The following is a 7,130-nucleotide window of genomic DNA, read 5'->3' as shown; positions in this document are numbered from 1 at the left end:
CACTGTTCTCCTTCCCACTCTCCTTTCACAGGTGTCAGGCATGGATTTAATCGGAAGGCTCGTCCTGCCTCTTCCAGTTTCCTCCCCCCATCACGCCTTTCCAGGCAATCCCTCAATAAACCTTCCACTCGTCTAATCCCATCCTAATGTCTGCTTCTTGGAGACCAAAACTAGCACAAAGGAAATGGCAGTTTGCCAAATTAAATAGGCTACTGATGTCTAAAGGCAGGTGTTTGCTGGAGTTTTCAGACCTATCAATGCAAGAATTCTTTCATTTATTTTATTTCCTTAGTTTCTTTTTTATGAAAGCAGATGATGAGATTTAGAGTTTGGGGGCTGGCGACAGCAAGCTGATGGAGGGGATCTCAGCAGTACTGTCTCTCTACCCAGCTTGGAGTTGGTTTGGAGCCTCATAGAAGAAGGGGTGATAGCCGAAAGTTGAAGGAGTTGCATGAAGAAGAGACTGAGGGGGTACCTGGGTGGCTCAGTCAGTTGGGCGTCCAACTTTGGCTGAGGTCACGATCTCACAGTTTGTGGGTTCAAGCCCCGTGTCGGGCTCTGTGCTGATAGCTCAGAGCCTAGAGCCTGCTTCGCATTCTGTGTCTCCCTCTCTCTCTGCCCCTCCCCCACTCATGCTCTAACTCTCTCTCTCTCTCAAAAAGAAAGAAAGAAAGAAAGAAAGAAAGAAAGAAAGAAAGAAAGAAAGACTGAGAAGTGGAGCATAAGCCATCCTACTGTGAAGTCCACACAACCAAATGTGGTCGAATTTGTCAGGGGCGTGGGGGAAAGATAGTCACATACACAGTTGGTCACAGTCCACAGGGCACCAGCAGGAATGGCTATACCCAGTGGGGCAGTGTTTTCACGCAAAATTGTATCAGTTATCTATTGCTATATAACAAAGGACCTCCACACCCCTCAATTATTTATTATCTTGAAACAACATCCATTTATTATCACTCATGTATCTACAAGTCGGGTAGAACTTAGCTTCCCCAGGCTGGGCTCCACTGAGTCACCTGTGCGTCGTGTAGTTCTCCTTTTCCTTGTACCACCTGGCTAGCCAGGGCATATTCCTCCCACGGCAATGGTAGAGGATCAAGAATACAGGGGGCAAGTGTGAGTCCCCCTAAGGTCACTTCCACACATATACCATTGAACAATGCAAGTCAGATGGTCGAGGATTGAGGGAATATACTCCACCTATGATGAAGCCAATGCAAAGGTATGGATACAAAAAAGAGTGGAGACTCTCCTACCAGGACTCTATCAATAAAGGTAGACAAGGGTCACATGAGGAAGAGGCAGCCAAAGAGAAAGATTTGTTCCAGCACCTATAAGAAACGTTCCCACCCTGGAAATGGCATGAACCAACTGGAGAAAGCTTTGAGTTTCTTTCATGTAACCTCATTAAAAGGTAAGAGTCCCCTCTTTCACATAACGTTATCTTTCATGTAACCCCATTAAAAGGTAAGAGTCCCCTCTGCCTTGGTTTCTCTGCAATGCTCAGAGCTCTCCCTTCCTCTGACTGTCAGCCTTCTATTTGTCCTCATGCAAACTGTCTTCATGGTAGCAAGATGGATGCAGACTGATCAGAAGGTATTCCCTCAATCGTCCTAGAATGATCCAAAGTTGCCTGTGGAAAAGATAAACCAAACGTGGCCAAGTAAGGACATGTGTGGACTATCTCAGGGATGCATTACTCCCTTCCAGGTACCAAATCATTACAGCAAGAATGAGATTATGCTGTCAGCCCTCCTCAACTCTTATATTTGTTACACAACAGGGTAGAGTTGATTCTACAAATGAAAGCATGGGGGCTCTTAGGAAGGGGAAGGGCGTAAAGAAAATGGGAAAGCAGGCATTCAGTGTCCACTGGAAGCAACCAATAAACATATTTCCTGTCCTCATGGGAACTTAGAGTCTAGCTGAGGTGAGAGCGATTAATGGCCACAAAAACATATCATTACAAACTGGGGTAAGTGCTACAAAGAAAAGAAATGAAGAGGGTGCTATTGGGACAGATACCTGCAGACTCCCCTGGATGAAGAGAGAAGGCAGAGATAGAAGGGTGAACAGGATAAACTAGGTGGAAGAGATTGTACATGGGAGACAGGGAACTGACGTGGTTAGAGCACCCCAGGAGTGGGAACAGGCTCCTGGACCAAAGGGATCACGGCACCAAAGGCAGCTGGGAGAGTGCCGGTGTGGCTAGAGCTCAGAGATGAGGGGGAAGACATGGGGGGGGGGCGGTAGAGGGGGTCTAGGCCATGCAGGAAAACCCTTCATGAGGTATTTTATCTTTATCCTAAGAGAAGATGGAATCTCAAAAGGTCTTAAGTAGAGAAGGGGCATAACTTGACTTCTGTTTCTTTCACTCCCATGCGCTTTGGAGAATGGGCTGGAGTTGACAAGAGTGGAAACAAGAGGCCTGTGACAAGACAACAGAGGTAGTCCAGGCAAACAAAGCTGGGGGATTGCAGATAGAAAGAAATACATAGATCTGTTCGAGAAGCAAAATCAGCAGGACTTGGTGAAAGATTGGGTAGGAAGACCAGGTTAGTAATCTCTGAATCTTGACCCTGCTTTCCATTAAGGACATCCTGATTTTTCTACGACCCTTATTCAATCGTCTGAGGAAGGCACACAAGTTGTCTTGGCAGCAAAGACTATAGAATGGACTCCAAGCCCAAATCCACCTGACACTGCCATGAACCCTCACTCGGCCAGCTCAGTGAGGTATCAACTACATGGGATTGTGGAATCCCAGGACGTGGGATTCCATCTTTGATCCTCATGAGCAAGAGAACTTCAGTGACCTATTTTAATCTCTTAAACTTCACTTTCCAGATCCATAAAATGTGGATTATAATACCCACAACTTGGGGTGGTTTTAATCTGGGTTGATTTAGGCAGATGATACTTTGCAAAGGGTAAAGGACTAAAAAATGCTAGTTCAGCTGGTACACTTACAAGGAAAATCATTCTGAGAGTACCTTTATCTAGTACAGTGGTTTCTGGCAATGGCTTGTTCTATATTTACTTAGCTCAAAAAAGGGAAATTGATTCTTGGGTCTTTGTTGTGATGTTACATACCTATGTATGTAGGGGACAAAACCTCCCTTTGTGACTTGTCGCTGAAACCATTTCAAGAAGAGCACAAAGTATCCTATTTTGGGGACAGTTTTCTCCACTCAGAAAACCTGCCGTCAATGACCTGTCACCTTGTCTGTAGTCCTCTTTGATAAATTACACGGGTGTTGAAGCCACAGGGGAGCAAATGTTCCAATGCACAATGGGATCAAAAGAGGCCGAGCGAAGGGCAGGATTGGTCCCAAGCATAGGCCTAGTGTCAGAAGGGCAGTATTTCAATTAGAGATGACTACAAATAGTTAGGCAAAAAAGGAAAATTCATTGACATGAAACAGAAAAGATCGGGGCTATGGCAGACTGAGGTGCAGCTGGATTCTGGGACTCGAACAATGTCGCCAGCTTCTGTCCATCTTGTACTTCTGCTGTGTTGGCTGCAATGCAGACAGACTTTGCCCTCATGCCCTTCCGGGTTCACATCCAAGAAAAGAAAGACATTCTCTTCCAGGTAACTCCTGGGCAAGTCCTGGGCTTCACTCTGATTGGACCAATTTGAGTCAAATGCTCATCCTTCAACCAATCAGTTGGCCAGAAAGACAGAGCTCTGCAGCTTGGGTGATTCTAGATTGCATGCCCATCAGTGGCAGAAGGGATATGGGCTGAGAATGGGGAAAAAGATGAAACCCAAAGAGAAATCAGGGACTACTGTGTGGGAGTGGTGCTGGGAATTCCTTATAGACAGGCATGAGAGCCTGCCTCCCTCTTTCTCCTGTGAAAACACTGGGCCTACCCAGAAAATCCGGTTTAATCTCTCCATCTCAAGATGCTAAACTTAATCACATCTGCAAAGTTTCTCTTATCAGGCAAGGAAACCTATTCACAGGTTATAAGGATTAGGCCACTATTCTCTCTACCAAATTACCCTCTAGTTGTTAGTTGGGTTCAACCAATGGGAGGCACCTGCAGGTGATTGGAGGGTAGGAGGAGAGAGAGAGAGAGAGAGAGGTCCCCCTTCCCGAGTGCCCTCTCTGCCAGGCCAGGTCTGGTGTAGCTGCATTCCTCAGTGGCCGCAGCTCCTCAGTCTGTCCCCACAGCCTTTCAGCCTTCACAGACTCCCCACACCCCATTCTCTCCTCTTGCCCTTTCAAACCCATGGGTGGTAATGGCTCTGGCTGTTGCTAGTCTTTGGATGCCTCGACATCCCTTCTTGATTCTCAACTGAAACCATACTTCTTCTAAGAATGGAGGATTATTAAAGAATCTTAAGCCATTTGAATTGGATTGTTTCCTGCTAGGACCTTGACTTAAGCCATCTTTAAAACACTGTTTCTCCATGATTTTTTTCCCCTCCACATCAATACCTTCCCCTCCTTCTCCTCTGCCTACAAACCAGCTCAGGTTTCCCCAAACTTAAGATGACCTTTCGGCTACCTAAAAATACCATAGTATTTCTTCCTTCTTTACCCCACCAACCTTCTTAAACAACTGATCTGCACACACATGCATACTCTGTCTCTGAATCCGGTTTCATTCCCTCCCTGAAAGCTCCTGAACATTTCCCTGTGAGGGTCACTCAGGACACCCTATTTCTCATTCCCAGTCTCTGGGAGACTTTCAAAGAGAATACTTATTCTCTACCTCTGGAGTGTGAGATACGAAACTTCACCCATATCTTCTGTCTGTTCCTTGTACATCTGGGCCCCTCCCTGATGGACTGATCCCACTCCTGCTTCTCATTTCATCATGTCATCATCTGTGAGCCCAAGACTCTGGCAGCTCAGAGTCCTGTCTACACCTGCCCCTTGGTCCTCTGCACCTGGACAGGGCCCCTCCCCACCTCCCAGATGGAGCTCCACCTTCAGCCACTGCTCCCTGTCCCATGCTACTGATTTCCATCTGGACATTCCTGACATTTTATGGATGTACTTCCATGAGACTGAAGCCCAGGACATTGTCTTCCCTCCTGGCTCCTCTTCCCTTGGTGTTGGTGTGCACCTGCCCTCGGGCGGACAAGCTGCCTGGGGGATAGATGATGGTCAAGTCACCTGAAGGAAGGTTTCCAAAATACAGATCTCTGGGCCTCGCCCATGCCCCACTAAATTAGAATCTCAGACATTTGTGTTTTACCGATTTACCCAGGTGATGGATAAATGGTGCTTGGGAAATCCTGGTTTAAACAACCTACCGAGATAGCTTCACTGTCCAGTACACTTTTACACTAAATTCTCTATTCTATTAATTAAAAAAAAATAAATTAACAAAGCAAAGCAAGACAGTTTCTTGTACATTGTATCCACTACAGGTACTTGAGATGGTATTGGCTTGACAAGAGAAACTTCACGTACATTAAGTAGATATTCATGTACTTGTATTAACCCCTGTGTCCAACTCAAATGACCCATTTGGCAACAAGAGCAAGTTCACAAGGGGTGTTAGGGTAAATGAATAAGAAATGAAGAAATAGGAAGGCTTCAAAAAGATAATTATAAGTTCTTCATTTCTTATCAAAACAAAAAAACCCTTAGTAATATAAACAGAATGGAAATCTTCAGGACAGGATCTCAAGACATGCAAAGATCCACATCCAAGTTAGTCAGCTGCCTTTCTAACTAGCCTTTCATTTCCCCCAACTTTGTTAGCCTATGTTTGTTTTCCCAAGATTTACCAGATACACTCTCCCTTCGTGAGCCATCCAGAAGCTTGAGAATGTTCTCCAGCTGCCTACATGTTCATCTTGAAGGTAATATTCCACTGACCACTTTTTTAAGAGCTCTGTCCAAACTTTTGCCTCTATAAATAACTCTGGTGGACTTTGGTGCTTGTGTTCAGCCGCTCAGAAAGAAATATTCCATGCTCCCTTCTAATTTCCACGGTTGTTCTTCCTCCAGAGTTCAGACAAAAGAAAGGGGAAAAATCTTAACATTAACACAGCTATATATATATACATACATATACATATACAAACACACACATATATATACATATATACACGCACATACATATATACACATACATACATATATATGTATGTATATATGTATATACGCATGTATATATGTATGTATGTGTATATATATATGTATGTGTGTGTATATATGTATATATATGTATATATATGTGTGTGTGTGTGTGTATATAACCTCTAAGTTTTGGATGCTAACCAACTCCAAACTTCAGAAATCGGGAGCCAAGTTTGCCCTGGGCTGATTAGTAATAAATCAGTTCTTCCTCCATGCCCTGGAAGACTATCGAGGGCATTGTCTTGATCCCCTATAACAAGTACACAGACTGAGTGACATATAAACAACAAGCAATTTATGTCCCACAGCTCTGGAGGCTGAAAAGTCCAAGATCAAGGTGCGGGCAGATTCTGTGGCTGCCGAGGATCCGCTTCCTGGTTCACAGATGACCTTTTTTTTGCATCCTCCCACTGCAGAAGGAGAACCACCTAGCTCTCTGGCCTCTTCTTCCAAAGGCATCCATCACGTTCATGAGGACTCCACCCTCATGACCTAATCACCTCCAAAGGCCCCACCTCCAAATACCACCACATTGGGATTAGGGTTTCAACATGTAAATGAGGGGGGGGACACAAACATTCAGTCCACGGCAGACGGTGTCTGTCTCCCTGTGCTCTGACTGTCCTGGTCTGGAGTCCCCTGCCAGCCCTCTCTCTGCATCTAAGCAGTGTCATGGGCCCAAGGCTCTTGGGTGCCTGCCCAGGCAAATGAGGCTGGGGACACAGATCTCGTGGAGCTGGAAGCCTGCCTCTCCCCCTCCAGTGCAGACCAGACCAGACCACAGAACAACTCTGGCGTGGCGGGAGCGTCTGCCTCTTCTGCCAAGCGCCAGGCAGCAACGGACTCCCAGCCAACATCCACGTCATCTTGCCTGCCTTTTGCAGGTGATAGAGAAAAGGCGCTGCTCTGATGGACTCTGACCCATTGCCTCCTTTGGCTACAGGTGAGAACTGCTCCCAACGCAGGAGAATCTGCTGCCCTCAAGTATAGAGCCAGTCAGAAGTTTCTCATGGTGACTCC

The 7,130-nt window shown here is 45.8% G+C and overlaps 1 long non-coding RNA gene across 1 annotated transcript in view; it reads right to left on the bottom strand.

Moving 5' to 3' along the window:
• Nucleotides 1-6,112, bottom strand: part of LOC128313328 (uncharacterized) — a 37,325-nt gene extending 31,213 nt beyond the window's left edge. Inside the window, exon 1 of the long non-coding RNA XR_008293896.1 lies at nt 5,756-6,112. This is a non-coding gene — a long non-coding RNA (uncharacterized LOC128313328). The remainder of the gene's footprint in view (nt 1-5,755) is intronic.
• Between the last annotated feature and the right edge of the window lie 1,018 nt (nt 6,113-7,130).

The sequence above is a fragment of the Acinonyx jubatus genome, chromosome E2 (genome assembly GCF_027475565.1).
Source record: "Acinonyx jubatus isolate Ajub_Pintada_27869175 chromosome E2, VMU_Ajub_asm_v1.0, whole genome shotgun sequence".
Classification (NCBI taxonomy): domain Eukaryota; kingdom Metazoa; phylum Chordata; class Mammalia; order Carnivora; family Felidae; genus Acinonyx; species Acinonyx jubatus.
The sequence above is the reverse complement of the archived record's forward strand: the minus strand, read 5'-3'. Positions and strand labels throughout refer to the sequence as shown.